Raw genomic sequence first — 17839 nt, forward strand, 5'->3', positions numbered from 1 at the left:
TAGATATGCTATCTATAGAGCTCGTTTTAAATTAATTTACTTTTAATATATAGGAGTTTAATATAAAGGAGTTGCCAAATAACTTCTTGCTAATTGGCCACTACTGATTATTATCATGGTCTTATATGAAAGTACATTTTGTTACAATCACACTATCTTTATGGTCTGTTTGGAAAGGAAATCTTAAAACAATTGTAAAGTGGGAACAACTTAAAACAATTTATACAGGGGGAAAAAACTGTCTACCAGAATGCTTTCTTATAGTCCAGATTGTTTTTTGAAAATAAAGCAAGGTGAAAAGCATGAAATGTGATTTTTCTCATGGGGAAAGGCAAACATACAGAGCCATTTTTCTTCCTAATTCCTCAGATTAAATCTGTTATTTCTACTCTTCCGTTAAAGGGATTCCATTAAAGGGAATTTTTTTTTAAAAAAAAAATCTGTGACTGGTCATTTTGAAAAAAGCAGAAATATACGCAAGATGTCAGATCTAATTAATGAAATGGGTGTAAGTCTCAACAGAACAACACCATTTTCATCATAAATCAGCCTGAAAAAACAGGGATATTTCTCCATCATGACTAAACTAGAAAAGCACTATATAATAATAATAATAATAATAATAATAATAATAATAATAATAATAATAATAATAATAATAATAATAATAATAATAATGATAAAGTTGGAAGGGACCTCGGAGGTCATCTAGTCCAACCTCCTGCTCAGGCAGGAAACCCTATACCATTTTGGACAAATGGCTGTCCAGTTTCTTCTTTAAAACTTCCAGTGTTGGCGCATTCACCACTTCTGGAGGCAGGTTGTTCCACTGGTTAATTGTTCTAACTGTCAGGAAGTTTCTCCTTAGTTCTAGGTTGCTTCTCTCTTTGGTTAGTTTCCACCCGTTGCTTCTTGTCCTGCCTTCAGGTGCTTTGGAGAATAGCTTGACTCCCTCTTCTTTGTGGCAGCCCCTAAGATATTGGAACACTGCTATCATGTCCCCCCTNCTAGGACTCCGAGGTCCCTCTCGCAGTTACTACTATTGAGCAAGGTACCCCCTATACTATACCTGTACATTTGGTTTTTCTTGCCTAAATGTAGAACCTTACTTTTTTCACCATTGAATTTCATTTTGTTAGATAGCGCCCAGTGTTCAAGTCTGTCCAGATCCTCCTGTATCCTAAGCCTGTCTTCTGGAGTGTTGGCATCAAAAAAGCAGGACAAATCCGATACAAGTATGACTATTGGCTTCTTAATACCCAGGGTGTGTTTCTTGGAAGTAGCAATACCTACCATTCTACCAGTATTTTGTGATTGAGATGTTGAAGAGATGTTCAACGTAAGCGTAGATGCTTAGGATAATGTTATTAAAACATCATCAGCTATATTTGTAGATTTATTCTCTGAGTGCTGTTTCTTATACAGCCAAAACAGAAATCACCCATACAGAAGAGAGAATATTATATATTTGGAGGAATCCCAGCTTTGTAAGTGAGGAAAAAACAACAACGTTAGGGCAGAAAATCTCCAAAGGGAAGAGAAACAAAATAGTTCAATGCTAGCTAAGAATGTTCAGTAGTCATAGAACGAGCAATCACACCTGAGTCAGGGAGAGATGGAAATCAAATCTTTTTTGAAGATAAATAGGTTAGTTGGCTGGTATGGAGATATTCAGAGTGAGAGAAATGAAACACATTTTGAGAGTGTCAGCTTTGAGTTAAAATTATCACTGAAGATTCTTTTCCTTACATTTCTTCTAACAGGAAGAAAACAGATGTGTTTTTCAGATAGTATTTTGGCAATCCTTAATGAGCGCAAGTAATCTTGTCTTTGAGATGTAGGACACGACCCTGAGTTTTTTTGCAGTGCCATTCCTGGAACAAAAGTTCCTGCTCTCCCTTGGAGCAGTGTATTTCAAGTGGATCATTCTCTTCCAGATTGTGAGGGTGGAAGAGGAAGCCACGGAGTTACTAGTGGAAGCCAAGTCAGTGCTTGAAGCAGAGACTTTTTCTTTTATTAAATAAAAACGTGGTTACCTTAAAGTTAGTGTCCTTTTCGCTTTATTTATAAGACAACAGGTGTATGTTGGAAATAGCTGTGGGTTCCTCTAATCATTTTGCTTCTCTAAGAAGTGTTGCATTTCTATAGAAGATTTTAAAAAAGGGGGATAGTAACGATGCTACTGCTCCACGTTTGGGTCCTTCCTCTAACCAGCTTTGATGCCTTAAACCCGGGAAGGAGAATTAATTATTGGTTGCAAGTCATTCCAGATTTGAATAAAATGATAGGCCACGGCTAAACTGCCTCAGCTTTCCAATGTGCCATAGTTTCATATTGTGATCAAAACTTTTTACTTTTCATACAGTTTCAACCAGTATTTAAATTTGTACAACCTGCTGATATACTAATGAAATATTGATAAAGAGTCTACTCCCAGGATATGTATCATGCAATGGTGTCTTTCTTTCTTAGGCTGTTTAAAACTCTATGAGAGGTTGATCGTTACTGAAAAGAAAAAGAAAAAAAGCGATTGATCTCCTCTCCCTCCAAAAATATTTCCTGCATGTTATGAGGCTCAAAAAGCAATCAAAGGCCTATAGTACAATAAATTGTATAGACTGACTCAAATGCAGAAATGTAGGGAATAGGCTTATCTGTGGTCAGTTAATTCTTTTATGCTTGTATTTGCAACAAAAATGAAATCAAGGATGTGCCAGCTGTGACTTCTAGTTTTAATACAACATTGCATACAAAACGGTGTACATTTTTCTGTGTTCTTTCAGTAGAGTTCCCTTACTTCAATATTTCTAAGTTCACCATTCTCAGGGTGTGAAAAAGGCCTTCCTCGGCAAATCGTGGATTGTATATTAAAATGCAAGCCGTCCTTGACAACAATTGAGCCCAAAACTTTTGTTGCTAAGTGAAACAATTGCTAAGTGAGTTTTGCCTCATTTTACGAGCTTTCTTGCCACAGTTGTGAACTGAATCATTGCAGTTGTTAAGTTAGTATTAGGTTGTTAAGTAAATCTGACTTCCCCATTGAGTTTGCTTTTCAGAGGCCACATGACCCCAGGGACCCTGCAACTGTCATAAATATGAATCAGTTGCCAAGTGTCTGAATTTTGATCATGTGACCATGGGGCCTGCTGCAATGGTGGTGTGAAAAATGGTCATAAGTGCTTTTTTCAATGCTATTGTAAGTTGCAATGGTCAATAAACTGTTGTAAGTCGAGGACTACCTGCAGTCCTTCAATATTTCCTTTGTATGGCAGCATTCTTTTATTCTCAGGGCTGTTTTAAAATTATCCTGGGCATTTCTATTGATCTACAAAACTGACCAACAGAACTGAATTGTAGAAAATCATAGGTTCAGAATATGATCTTTAAAGTGAAGATTTTTCCACTTCTATTTTCAAAGTCTGTTGCCAGTTTGAAATGTTTGTTTGAATTTTCTGGAGCAGTGAGTAGTATCAGTTGATGGTGCTGACATGGTAAGAAAAAGTTGGTTGTTGATGAATTTGAATCAGAAGATCACTTTTTTACAGACAGGTAGACAACTGACATATCGCAACAGAGATCATTATTCATCCCTACAAATGGCATAGTAATGAGAGACCCTGCAGTTAGCCTGTGATAAGAAGGGTGCTTAATAAAAATAAATATTATTCTTTAGAGTTCATGACATTTTCATAGCTCAGCACTATAAAGAAGATGACAGCTGCCTGATAGCCTAGCTACTCTGAGCAGCCAGTATTGCCGATTAAGCCCATTTTAGAACTTGACTCTTGTACCCAGCTGTTATCAGGTATAAGCTCTCAGGATGAAAGTTAGCCAGATATCATTCCAAAATATTTCATCAGCTCAGTAGATCCTTGAAGCATTGTGAGGGGAAAAGGAAGGAACTTGTTTAGAAGTTGATTGCACATTTCCTATCCTTGTATCCTGAAGTACTTTTACCGTTCCCCTACTGATAAAACTTACATGGACTCACTTCCATGGAGCTTTAAAGCTTTTATTGGCTTGCCTCATGCTAAGCTAAGAATTTTCCCAAGGAAAATGGTCCTTTTTTTTTAATAGATAGTATACTTCTAATTGGTGAAATACTGAAAAGAAAATTAAACAAACACACACAAAAGAAAAAAAAACCAGTAGATGCCAATTAGGGCTTGATAATATCCCAGGACTCTTGGAACTGCTGTGGGAAGAACAAAGTTGGTTTAGCACAGGATTTTTTTCATGGCGTCATAATCAGGGATAAGCCAGTTATTCTATTGTACTATGCATGTGTAGGAACAAGAAATAATGTGCCTCAGATCTCTGCCATTAACAAATTGAATTGACAGTTTAGATAAATGTTTTAGTATTAAATTTTAAGGTCAACAAATAACACACAGATACACACACACTTACATACATGTACTTACATATATACAGACACCCCCTCCCCAAGTACCACCCAGATATTATATTTTCATCACTAACACATCTTGTCTATTTATGTTTTTATTTTATTTATTACATTTTTATTGTGCTCATCTCCCCTACAAGGAAACTCAGTGCGTGCCCATGATATGTATAAGCAAACTAATGCTGGTTATATTGTCCTGAGGTAAGAAATTCACTTTTCCATCAGCAAACTAGTCAAGGCAAGATAATAATACAATTTTGGGAAAATAGACTTACTTTGATGAAACCCTTCTGAATATTCCATAAAATAACATTGTTAAAAGTGAATATTAATTGCATGGAGGTAGAACAGTTTGCCTCAGCTAAAAATTTAGAAGGCCATTTAGTTATTTTCTCAGTTACACATTCAGTAACTGCCAATTACTTACCATTCCAATAAGGGTAGTGGTTAACACTAAGTACAATTTTGAGTCTGTAATCTTGAAACATTTTTATAGGAAAGGCCTTTCTTAGGAGACTGTAGTGGAATTTACATCAAAAAAGCAGCTCTAGCAGCCAGCTAAATTATTCGTTTAAAAAAAACAACCAAGTGTAAACTCAGCAATCAGTAAATCAAATTAAGGGGTACTCTTAAATAAACTGACTTAGGAATTGAATTTTACCAACTTCAGTCCTGTGTATTTGTTATTAAACAAGTTTAGTGCTAAATTGTCAGATTACATGTGTCTAACCATTCCTGTTAGTCCACATGGACTGTGCTTAGAATTAAAACGTGGCAAAGTAAAACATATTTGAGTTCAACTAACATCTGGGGAAACAATTTGAACAAGTCCAAACTACGCTGTTTTTGTGTATCTTCAAAAACTGACCATTTTCAAGTGACACAACCATAAAGATTGATTCCTCCCCCCAGACCAGCATGAATTGGAAACAGCCATCTGCTGCTTGTTTTAAACCTGCTATGTCATTTACAGGATATTTATAAGCACAACTAAACCAAGGGTCTCCATGACACGTAGGTGTAAGTTTGTAACAGCCCTGCTGAATCAGTCCAGCCAAAAGACTATATAGCCGAGTATTTTGTGCCAAATAATAACCGATAAGGTATGTTCAGAAACCTTCAAAACAGGATTCCCTTCTTCCATTTTGGCTCTCGAGAGCTAGCATTTAAGATATGCTGCTTCAGGAGGCAGGTCCTATTTAAATTTGCAGAAGTACCCTACAGAAAACACAGTATACATAAAATAAAGTTACAAATATGATTGCACAAGTGGATGCATTTCTTCTCTGGTTCAGGGGTCCCCAACCCCAGGGCCATGGCCCGTTCTGAATAGGGCTACACAAGCAGTGGATGAGTGCGCTCACGTGCGAAGCTCTCCTTGTGTAAATGGTAGGCGCGCACACTCGCACTGCTCACACAAATGGAGCAGCACACACTAGCACAAGGGCCCACCGCTTGCACAAGTGAAGCTTGTGAGCACCTTCCGCTTGTGCGGCCTGGAACCATCCCCTCCCCCCCCACCCTCACCGCCGCTGGTCCGCAAAGCCAGAAAAGTTTGGGACCGCTGCTCTGGATGGTTTTTCAAATGCAATTGCAGAATTTTTTTTTCTTGCTATAGAATTGTCATGTTTGATTGATCCACTTGATTTCTGTGAATAAGGCACCCAGACTTTTTTCTTCATTTTTGGACATTTGTTGCAGGCTTTCCAAAAATTGTTCTAGAAGATTGTGTTTCAAAAAGCCAAGTTATCTCACGGCACATGGGAACTACTGTCTAGTGGTTCCTTACCTTAGAAACTTTGAGGGAGACGTTTTGTCCTTTTTTGTTTGAATAAATTCTGCTGCTGTTGTTGTTTTCTTCTTTTCTTTCCAACTGCTTTCCAAGAATCCAACTTCATAATTCTCTTTCTTTCTTCATGGCTTCCAGTTGCTGTTTTCTTATTTAACTCCACTGTGGTACCCTAGAGGGGGCTGCAGTGTGCTGGCTTCTTCCTGACAGCCGTTGTTTGCTGTTGTTGGCTTTCGTCTTTCTGTACTTGGCTAGCTTTTTCCTGATGGGAATTGTTGCTCTCTCTTTACACATGCACTTACATGCATTCTATGTATACACATACATAACACAAAACCTTAGTGTCCCATGAGCAGAGCCATACCTTGTTGCACGTTGTAAGGAAAATGAAACCTTCCTTCCTTTATTGCTTCCTGGCTATACAAGACTTCATTTGTCTGCCTTTAAGAATTATGGCAAAATGGAGGTATTTAATTATCAAGTGCTCCAACTTTGAGAAAGGAGAGAGGTGACTTGGTATATTTGAAACTCCAGGACTGGAGTTCCTAAGTTTTTTTTCCATCAAGCCTCCCTTTAGTGTAATGTTAATGTACACACCTCTAAAAATCCAAACACACAATCAAAAAATATTGAAAACAATACTTTGGGAAAGGTGGATTTATTTTAACAATGTAACTAAAAGGTTCTTCACACCTCCTCTGGACTCCGTCTGCACCTCCCCAAGGGAGCTATGCTTCACATTTTGGGAAACCCTGCTCTAGGTTGATAAGAAGGGTTGTAACTTAGAAGTAGGGCTAACATATGTGGGCTGCAGAACCCCAGACGATCACAGGATGGCAATAAAGTTGAGAGTTCTTTGTGTCTATTTGCTGCCCCCTAGTAGTTATTTGGATTTTTTTTGCAATTCATATTTAGTTATGTATAGTTTAGATGTATAAGGCCACTCAGCTCAACACTGATTCTGGACAGTGTAGAGATTGGAAACAGATATAGTACTAAAAGCTTAACAAAAAATAAACATAATGGTAAAGGGACTAGACATACCCCCATATAAGCAGACATTACATGCCAGATGGATATATCATATGTACATATGTTATTCTATTCTATTCTATTCTATTCTATTCTATTCTATTCTATTCTACTCTACTCTACTCTACTCTACTCTACTCTACTCTACTCTATTCTATTTATGTTTAGTATGTATTTATATCTTACCTTTATTATTTTTATAAATAACTCAAGGCAGTGATCATACCTAATACTTTTTGCTTCTCCTATTCCCCCCCCCTCAAACAACAACCTTGTGAGGTGGGTTAAGCTGAGAGAGAGAGAGAGAAACAAACCCAAAGTCACCCAGCCAGCTTTCATGCCTAAGGTGGGACTAGAACTCATGGTCTCCCAGTTTCTAGCTGGGGCCTTAACCACTAGAGCAAATTGACTCTCATATTATGTCCTGTCCCAAAATGGTTTTCAAACGCATGCAGTGTCATAGCTGTTTGAATCTTGCAGGGTGGGGGATGCTATTCCAAATGGTTTCTTTGATTCCATCATGACACTGCGTAATGGATGAGCCAGGAAGCAGGCCTATTCTGATCTTACGGAGCAAGAAATGATGGGAGAGAGATGGTGTCTTCATATAGCTGCATGGGAGGTGACCAAGGAGTCATGAATGAGATGGATTCCAAGTCCGGGAAAATTTTCAGATGAATCTTTCTAGTCACAGCAGCTACCTACTGTTTGAGGAAAACTGTGAGTCCAGACGGATCCCTAATTCCAATCACTTCTTTATGAGGAAAAATCGGACTCAAGATGGAGAATCTCTAGCATCAGAAACAAGCATGCATCCATAGCCACTTGGTCATGTCAGAGATTTTTTTTAAACCATATATTTTTATTAATCCATTTTTCAAACATATCTGCATAAAATAATGTAAAATAAAAAATGAAACCATTGAAAACCAAATAACCTCTGGGTAATGAGACAAGATCTCAACACAAATCACTTGGTTAACCAGATGTTGAGATACACAGCTAGGTATCAACATATCGATGATACTTGACCATATATTGATAGATAGCTTCATTAAGTGGCTTTATGGACATATATAAATAAAGACTTAAGAAAGTCACCCCACAAACTTCAGGTTGTGCCTTTCCCCACCTATCAACCCTGATTGGAACTGGCTGCAGAGAAAGAGAACCACAGATCAAAAGCCTTATTTGGAAGAGTATGTTATTTTGTTATATTTTAATGCTTTTTAAAAGACCCAATCAAACAAAATGAACCAGACTTTTGCAATCTGGCTTCTTCCAACTACTGCAAACTACAATTCTCATTACCGTGAGACAGGATGGTCCATGATGATGGATGTTGCCCTGAAAAAAATTGTAAGGGAGCCAGGTTAAGGAAATCTAGGCTGAAAGGGCCTATTGTCTGACTTACTATAATTTCATATAATTATGTGTGATCTTAATAAATTCTGAACTTGAAAAAAAACAGTTAAATTTCTGTAACAGAAACATTTTTCTGCAAGAATAACAAGTACCAAATTACATATGAAAATAAGTGCTGTTAATATTATCAAGGTTGTAAAATATGTAAACAAGATAGATAAAATAATCAGACATCAAAAAAAATCTTTGCTAGTCGTTTGCCAGCTTGGTTGGTTTGCCAACATTTAAGTTAAGCCTATTGTCTAGGAAATACTGTAATGTAAATTACTGCTTCATTTACCAACTGAAAGGCAAAGTTTGATTTTTATTCTTCTAGTTAAATTGGGCCTTATGAGGATTCCATTGCAGTATTGCTAAAGATTGACCTGTTGTTGAATGCTACTCTAGAAACCGTAGATACAGTTTCAAAGTACAGGATGCTTTGCAGTGATTCAGCACTCATTTTGAATACTTTTCTTAGCTCAGGTGTTTCAAAGACCACTTTGTATCTTACATTCTAGTAACAATGAGAGGTAGGGGGATCGTTTTCATTTCTAAAGACCTGTATTAAAAGGAAAACAAGATTCAAGAAAAAAAAATGTAGAAGATAATTTCTATTCGAAGCCTAATTGGAATCCAGACTAAGATGTAATTCGTTTCTTTGGCAATATACTGCATTCTGCTTTGAATTTTGTAAATGTTTGCATTTACAGTCAAAATCAGCATCTGTAAAAATTTGCCTGTGCAGTATAACAACCTGTGAAAACTGAGAAGATGCTGTAATTCTTCACCGTAGAGGTTTAATGCAATTTATTGAAAGTAGTTTTACTTAGGCATACTCAGCATTCATAATACATCAAACCCCACAGATGCAGTTTTCTCTATAAGTTTAAAATGAACCTATTTCCCTAGTGATACTGATAAAAAGTCTTAGGTTATCCTCTAATCAATTAAATTTAAATGTTTTCATCAAAGTATAGAATTTCAACCATCCCGTTGGGTCTTTGTGAAGTTTGTACAGCGTATCAACTTTTTTTCCATTCAGCTATATTCTCTTCATAACTAAAATCTAATGCCAATTAAACTTTACCTCCACCTTTAGTGAATCAATTATTGCAAAGGGGGGGGGGGAATCAGTTGACATACTGCTTCATGTGTCTAGTTCTAAATCCCTATGTAGACGAAATCAAGAAACCAATTCCATTTAAAGACTAAAACTACCTTAATTAATATCAATTACAGTAACAGAATCTTGCAGGTCTGACTGTTCTTTACTTCCCCCTCCCCACCTTATCATTATGTGAATTAGGGAGTTCTGCCTCAGCTGCTTACCCATAATTCTTGTTTTAGAACCTAAGCCATCTTTTTCCCCTTGTCACTTTGGTAACAGACCTGGCCTATGTCTATCAAGATCATCTTCCTTACACTCTCTACAAGTACCCAAGAAAAATACTGAAGGGTAACAGGCCAGAGATTCCATAGAGTTCAGACTGAAATAAATAAATCTTGCCATCTCAGCGTCCTTCAATTAGAACTTGAGGCATCACCCTGAACTCCTTGTGAAACAACAACAAAAAAGCACACTAAGGTTCGAGGACTACTTTCCTCTTATAGTCTACTGAGGCCAGCTCAAGGCCAAGATGTTTTCAGTGGCAAGAAAAAGACTGACCAAGTCTGATGTCCACCCGTCAGCAGATGCCAGCAGGAAACAGACTCCAATCAGCCAAGCAGCTTGCTGCAGCCCCAGCCAGAAATCAACATCAATTTGGAGGAATTCCAAGGAGTGATAGAGTTTGCGCAGGGATCCAGGAAGAAGCGCCTACCAGACCCACAATCCTCACTATACTGAGCCAAAAGGGGAACTGCATTGCATTGAATTGCAATCCTCCTTGCACCACAACAGTCTCCATGTTGGCCTCTGCACTGGTTCCTGCTGTTCTTTGGAGTCCTCTTCCAAGCCAAGAGCTAAGAGAGAACAAATAATTAAATCTAGACACTCAGGCAATTAATAAAGAGAGGAAACACGCAGCCTGAAATTCATTTTCTGCTCCCCAAGTACACATTTTTTCGGATATTCCTTCTTGAAATATATTATAGTACATCTGAGAAACAAGATTGGGCCTAAGGGTCCAATCCTTCCCCACTAACCTGGTGCGGATCAGGTGATATCCCTGGGATGCAGCCAAAACGTGAGCTCATAGCCAGTTATAACTTCTTGATCCAGAGAGGAACTGCTTCAAAGCAAGTGTTCCAATAGCATTTCCTCAGGAAAAGGTAATTGCATTAGCTTCAGCATATGCTTATGGGAAGAGGAAAGACCCTACTTGAGGTCTTTATTCCTGTGCTAATAGCTTTTTGACAATGATGACTAGTGAATGGGGGAGGATCCAATATCGTCCATCCTTTCACTGAAGAACAAGCACTTCTTTTATCAACTTGGCTCCATGGATGATTTGGTAATTGGCTTTTTTAAAATCAAACTCTTCTTCAATGAACTTAATGATTGGTCTTCTTGTTTCTCTTACATTTAGCTGAATTAGTGCACAGTTTTCTTTCTCTTGTCAAGATTCTCAGCAAATATTCAAAAGAAATGTCTTCTTGCCTGTCTGAATATCCAGACATGTGCAATAACCCTCAGTTCCTTTTGTCACTTTATGCTAGACAATAAAAAAAACCCAACAAGATTGAAGTCATGGATCTCTTTACTCAACTCACATTTATAAAAGTTAGAACATGATGTATTCATTTCCAAGATGGGCAAAACTGAAGGCACTCTTGATATCCGTTGCCATATGGATATTGCCAAACCTGTTTTCACTATAATTTAACTCTAATTTTCTGCAAAGTTAGTGAAGAATAATTTCCCATGGGAGAAACTCAATCTTGTACTGTAGTGACTGTTAGATTGTTAAGATGTTAGAATTTCTAAACTGGAATCCAAGATACAGCATGGAAAGGATGTTGAGATCATTCGGGTAGCAGAATAACAGAGAGCAGCAATCCATGTTAAATGATAAATGTTCCTGTTCAACTTCTAAGGAAGAGAATAACAATGAAATACAGCAATAATTTGTTCTTTTTCTTGTTTTATGTAATGATAAGGTGGGTTTTCCTGCCTACCCAGATCTAAAGCAGAATTTTATCTGATTTGTTTAATAATTTCCTGAATTTCCACCATATTGAAACTGTTTGATCCATCATATATGAAAAATACTGATTTTTGCAGACCAAACATCAGCACTGAAAAAAATAATAATATGGAACTTGATAGCCTCTAAGCTATTATCAATAACAATATGAACTCTTCCCAAAAGTTTTGCTACAATATAACAGTGAATTCATAGTCAAAGTTGTAAACAGGTAGAGTTCATTTTTTTTGCAATATGCACAAACAAAAATCACAGGTTTCAATTATTTTACCAAATAACTTTTCTATATACATGTTGCAGTTATTTGAATTTATAAATGCATTTAGTAGTTTAAAATATTTTTATTACTTTGGCCAGCATTAAACTTTCAAACCACTTTTCAGCATTTAAGCATTTAGCTTTAATCAAGGAGAGAAACAACCTGGAACTAAGAAGAAACTTCCTAACAGTAAGAACAATTAACCATAGTTCAATTAACAGCTCGCCTTCTGGAAGTTGTAGGTACTTCATCACTGGAGGCTTTTAAGATGGACAACCACTTGTCTGGAATGGTATAGGGTCTCCTGCTTGAGCAGGGGGTTGGACTAGAAGACTTCCAAGGTCATGTGCAGTTTTATTCTGATTGACTGAAGCTGTTGGATAGGTCTGGATGTCCTAGGTCAGGGGTAGGCAACCTTGGCTCTTTTATGACTCGTGGACTTCAACTCTCAGAATTCCTGAGCCAGCATGGCTGGCTCAGGAATTCTGGGAGTTGAAGTCCACGAGTCATAAAAGAGCCAAGGTTGCCTACCCCTGTCCTAGGTTCAGAATCCTCGCTCAGCCATGAAGAAGTACGTTACATCATCTCAGAATGATCGTGGAGGGAGAGTAGGGAAAATCTTCTGCTGCTTTTTGAAGGAAGGTCTGATCATAAAGATAACAATTTAGCAGAATTGACAAAATGCATGATAGAGGTGAAAAGGGGAAGATTTTAGGGTGGGAATTATTAGGAAAGGGGCTGAAACTGACCCAATGCCATAAGGCTGTAGTGATATGGCCAGATGGTACCTTGTATATTAGTCAGCTTAACCCATCAAGTAATAGAAACGAGGCCTAAGAAGATTAGGAATTGGACAAAAAGCTGAAAAGCTAGAGTTTACTTTTTAAAATTATGACAAATTAACTCTACGCAAATTTGTAAAATGGATCTCTTTTGAATTAGCAAAGTATCTACTGTTTCTTCTGAGAAAAGGAGTGTAGCAATGAATTTTAAAAATCTGCAACAAAAATACATTTCATGAAAACAATTAAAGTTTACTTTTCTGCCAGCTACAAATAGGACCTATACTGTTCAGATTTTGGGAGAGATTTCCTCATAGCAGGAAGCAGTTGCATATTAATTCCTGGCTCCCTGAAATTTAAGTTAATTATTTCTTTATAAACACACACACCACAGACACAGAGGGAGAGAGAGGAGAGAGGGAGGGTAGTGGGTCAAACTATCAAAATGCACATCCAAAACATAAAGAACAGTTGAAGAGTTTTTTGATTAATGTACATATTACTTTTGCTGCTGTTTTCTCACTATGTGTATATATCTGGTGTGAACAGAATCCATACCTAATACTGGTCTAATTTGCTAGATTTGTAGCTTGTCTTTGTTTGTGAAAGATGATTGTCTTTGACACATATGATGAGTTTGATGAATCAGAGGCCAAACCTCCATACCTAGAGCATATGATTATGGGAATGTTTTTAAAAATACTCAACTGAAGTCAGAATGATGTATGATCATGATATTTTATTCCCAGGAAAGGGTGAGGTCGGGGAGAAGGTTTATTGTTATATGGGCTCCAGTCACTTTCTACTAATTGCAAAAAAAGGAATCAGTAATTTTTTTCTATAATCATTACATTTGTTCATATTTTGTTTCAGTTTATTTCAGCACCTAATTTATTTATTTATTTGTTTAGACCTGAAAATTTACATTCTGTGTACGTTTTCATAAGCACTGAAAATAGAAATGGGTAATTTATCAGTTATGCTTATTCTCCTTTTCTCAACTCTAAGTTTCTCCCAATAAAATATTTTCATACTCATTTTAGCAGACTTCAGCCTACAAATTATTTACCTACTAATCCTTCCACACCTATAATCAATAAAATATCTGCCTCCCTAATCTACTGCTTATTTAAACACATTCATGCATATGAAAATATACTTTTCTACTTATAAGTATATGGAGTATTTCTTATGAACATATTGACAATTCATGAGTTAACATAACTGGTAAAACCATATAGATAATATGCTAAACACAAAAACAGAAGAAAACAGGTGACCTTCAAAATATAAACTGCAAAAGATTCTCTCCAAGGAGATTAGCTACAAAATTTATATTATAGTTTTCCCTACTTGTAAAGTATATCAGTACTAGCAGTTTTCTACTGTTTGAATGCCTGGTTTTTCAATCAAGGTGGTTAGATCTGTGCATCTTGGGAATAATACTTTAGATAGTTCTGTGATTCGCTGCTTTTATTATTGTTATTATTGTTACTTTTAATAATACATAATAATAAAAATAAATAATTACTTTTATTATTATTCTCCTCTGTTTTAAGAACAAAGAATGTTCTTCCTGCATCAATTCAGAAAGCTCAGGCATTGCATGTCAAAACAACTAGACACAAAGATAGTTGGGATAGAGGCTCAGCTTATAATCAATATAGGTTGCTTAAATTCCAACATCTGCAAACAGGAAATGAAATGAAACAGATGCAAGAGCATATTTGCTCAGTTACTGCTTCCAGTGTGAATCATGGCTAATTGAAGACCTCTGCGAATGAGTGAAGATATCAACTACAGTGAAGAACGAAAGGCTGGCAACTAGATCGGTCCTTCAAATCTCTCTGGAAAAAAACAGAACAGGAGATCACTCACAAGTGCTTTGAATGGCAGCTCCTCATGAAGAGACCATAAAACAGCATAAAATATGCCTCGGCAGCATCAGAGCCTTTAATAAGGACACTAAGCCAATCAAACTCACTTTCTCATCACATTTGGAAATGTTCCTTTTAGCCGCTTTATGGATAATAGAGATTTTTGAAGCAGCAAAGCTTGATTTGATATCTGATGGGTTTTACCTCCTTCTTTGGATTTAAACAAAATTAAACAGAGACTTGAGAATTTAAAATAATATACAATTGGCAAGATGCAAAAAAAAAAAAAGGATTTGGATTTAAGAAAGTTTTAAATGGCCTGGGAGACCAGAAGGATTTGGAATACTGGTTATTTTTGCTGTAAGATTTGAAAAACAAGTATGTAATTAAATAATATATACTCGGAAACAACTGAAACGGAACTAAACCCATATTAGGAACTGGGGCTTGATGAAGTTAACAAATGGACACTAGAGGGAACTGAAGGACCAGGCAGAAAGAGTTAAAATAGCTAAGGCAGCTATACATTTTTCTTTTCTTAAAGAGTTTTTTTAAAACTGGATTGAGATATTAATAACTAATATCTCAGATAGGATACAAATTTCAATGGATAAATGTTTTAGAAGATGATGAGAAAAACGCTAAAGAACTTTTACCTGACGCAGACATTATAGAGTGTAAAAGCATGGATGACAGCAACCTAAAATATCAAAAGGCAAATCTAGAAATGAATCTATACATGGAACAGCTGCAACCCAAAATTCTGGATGATGCTGGGAAGAAAAGGATGTGGACATGCTACAGATGTGACAAGAAATCCTGGACAATGTCTCTTTATGGGACTTTTTGATCAGGGATAAATTATTTGTTTGATACTGCCAAATCAGGACTGAAAAGACACAATTTCCAATTCCATATAGATTTTATTTATTTATTTTATTTAATTTGAAATATTTATATAGCCACCCATCTTCTAACCAACTCTGGATGGCTCCCAATCAGAAGTTAAAATAACATAAAAGAAATCATATTAAAACTGCACAACTAAATAGATTAAAACATTATATTCAACAAAGACCTGGCACCAAATCAGCCTATGGAGAAAAGAGGGTGGGTTTTTTTTTGTAAATTTAAAAGGTGAAAAATTACTATATTAGCCTTTGCCACTTCTTTATTATTGTTTTTGTTGCAATAATTTGTTTTGTTTTTTCTTTTTTCTAACCTTTTTCTTTTTTCTGCCCTTCTGAATTTTTCTGTTATTTAGTGGTGACATCCATGCCTCTTAATTATCCTAGAAGCTGTTTTGCCTTACTTTAGTCTTGCTTAAAAACAGATCTAATTAGAAAGAGAAAAATCATCGCCTATTTACTTTATTTCTTCTTTTGATCATGGCACACCCATTCCAAAGTTCTCATTTGATTTTGTTTGATTGATTTATCCCTTAGATTGTTTATTGGATTTACTCATGAGATTGTCGACAGAGGTCGCCGCAGGGGAATGGAGACAAAACTCCATGCCTTCGATACTTATGTTGTGACATCAAATACAAATGTGTAAGAGGCAAATGTTGTGTTGTGACATCACCAAATACCGTTCAATTGCTGTGAATGCCCAATGTAGTATCTGTGGGTTATAAAAATGCTGGCTATGTCTACATGAACTTTTTACCCATATCATGCAAGCAATCCAATGTTGTGGATTCATACAATGCTGAATCACAAACTGAACTAATAGGTTGGGGATATGCATACAATAAGATAATATGTGGTTGGGTTATGTTCTGCAAATATAGCTACTAACATTTCGTGTTGCATATAAGGAATGAAGGTATGTACAGAATAAAAGAATTGGTCAAAGCTAAAAATAAACTGGTGCATGGCAAGAAAGGAAACCACAGGAAAAATGTGGTTAAAGCCAAATGTGAAAGGCAATATATAAATTTCAATGGCATTTTTCTGCTCAAAAATTCTTTATAGCGGATGTTGCTTTTGATGACAGATGGTTTTCCTCTGTTAAAACAAATAAACACTTTTTAAAAAATTGATAATGTCCCTTAAGTATCTCTTTGTCCCTGCTCATTGCTAATGCATTTGTTGCTACATGGATATGGGCCAATCTCATCTAGCACTCAAGTTTGGTAGGGAATAGACTTGGAGCGGACTTGTACTGAAGCACTCAGACACTGTCTACATCAGCAAAATGTCAAAAAAACATGTTGCTTATTTTACTTAGTTAAGGTTAGAGCTAGGATTAGAAATGGGCTGGACTGGATATGAAATGAATAGCAATAGCTCTTAGACTTATATACCGCTTCACAGTGCTTTACAGCAGTGGTTCTCAACCTTTTTAATGCCGCGACCCCCAACCGGTCGTAAGTCGAGGACTAAACTGGTCGTAAGTCGAGGACTAAACCGGTCGTAAGTCGAGGACTACCCAACCGGTTGTAAGTTGAGGACTTTCCCTGCCTGGGAGCGCCACGCATGCATGGTTCCTCCCCCTGCGCCGGCCAAGGCGTAGCTGGCAAGCGACAGAGATGGAGCAGGCCGACCACCAGCTGGCCCAGCCCAAGGGAGGTAAGGCACCTGCTGGAAAAGGGGGAAAAAAATGGCGGACAGCCTTGCTTGGTGACCCCCGTGAAATGGTCTATCGACCCCAAATGGGGTCACGACCCATAGGTTGAGAACCGCTGCTTTACAGCTCTCTCTAAGCGGTTTATAGAGTCAGCCTATTGCCCCCAACAATCTGGGTCCTCATTTTACCCACCTTGGAAGGATGGAAGGCTGAGTCAACCTTGAGCCAGCGAGATACTAACTGCCGAATTGCAGGCAGTCGGCAGTCAGCAGAATTAGCCTGCAATACTGCATTCTAACCACTGTGCCAACATTGTGAGTAAAGCACAGAAAAGTGGTGTTGCTAGGACATGTTAAAATACAAGTTGTTACAGGTTTTACACAAGTAGCTGTTTGCCCACAAAACACCCTAGAGTCTTCACCAAAATGACCTTAATGGAAGTCTTTCATTGCCTATACAGAGATAGTCATTAAGCCTTCAAGTAGTTTCAATTTTCTCTATCCTCCAGTTCCTTCTTGATGATATTATACTGCTTCATCATGATGGTTTGCTATTATTATTATTATTA

The sequence above is a fragment of the Protobothrops mucrosquamatus genome, unplaced genomic scaffold (assembly GCF_001527695.2).
Source record: "Protobothrops mucrosquamatus isolate PMUCROS unplaced genomic scaffold, P.Mucros_1.0 scaffold1176, whole genome shotgun sequence".
Lineage (NCBI taxonomy): Eukaryota > Metazoa > Chordata > Lepidosauria > Squamata > Viperidae > Protobothrops > Protobothrops mucrosquamatus.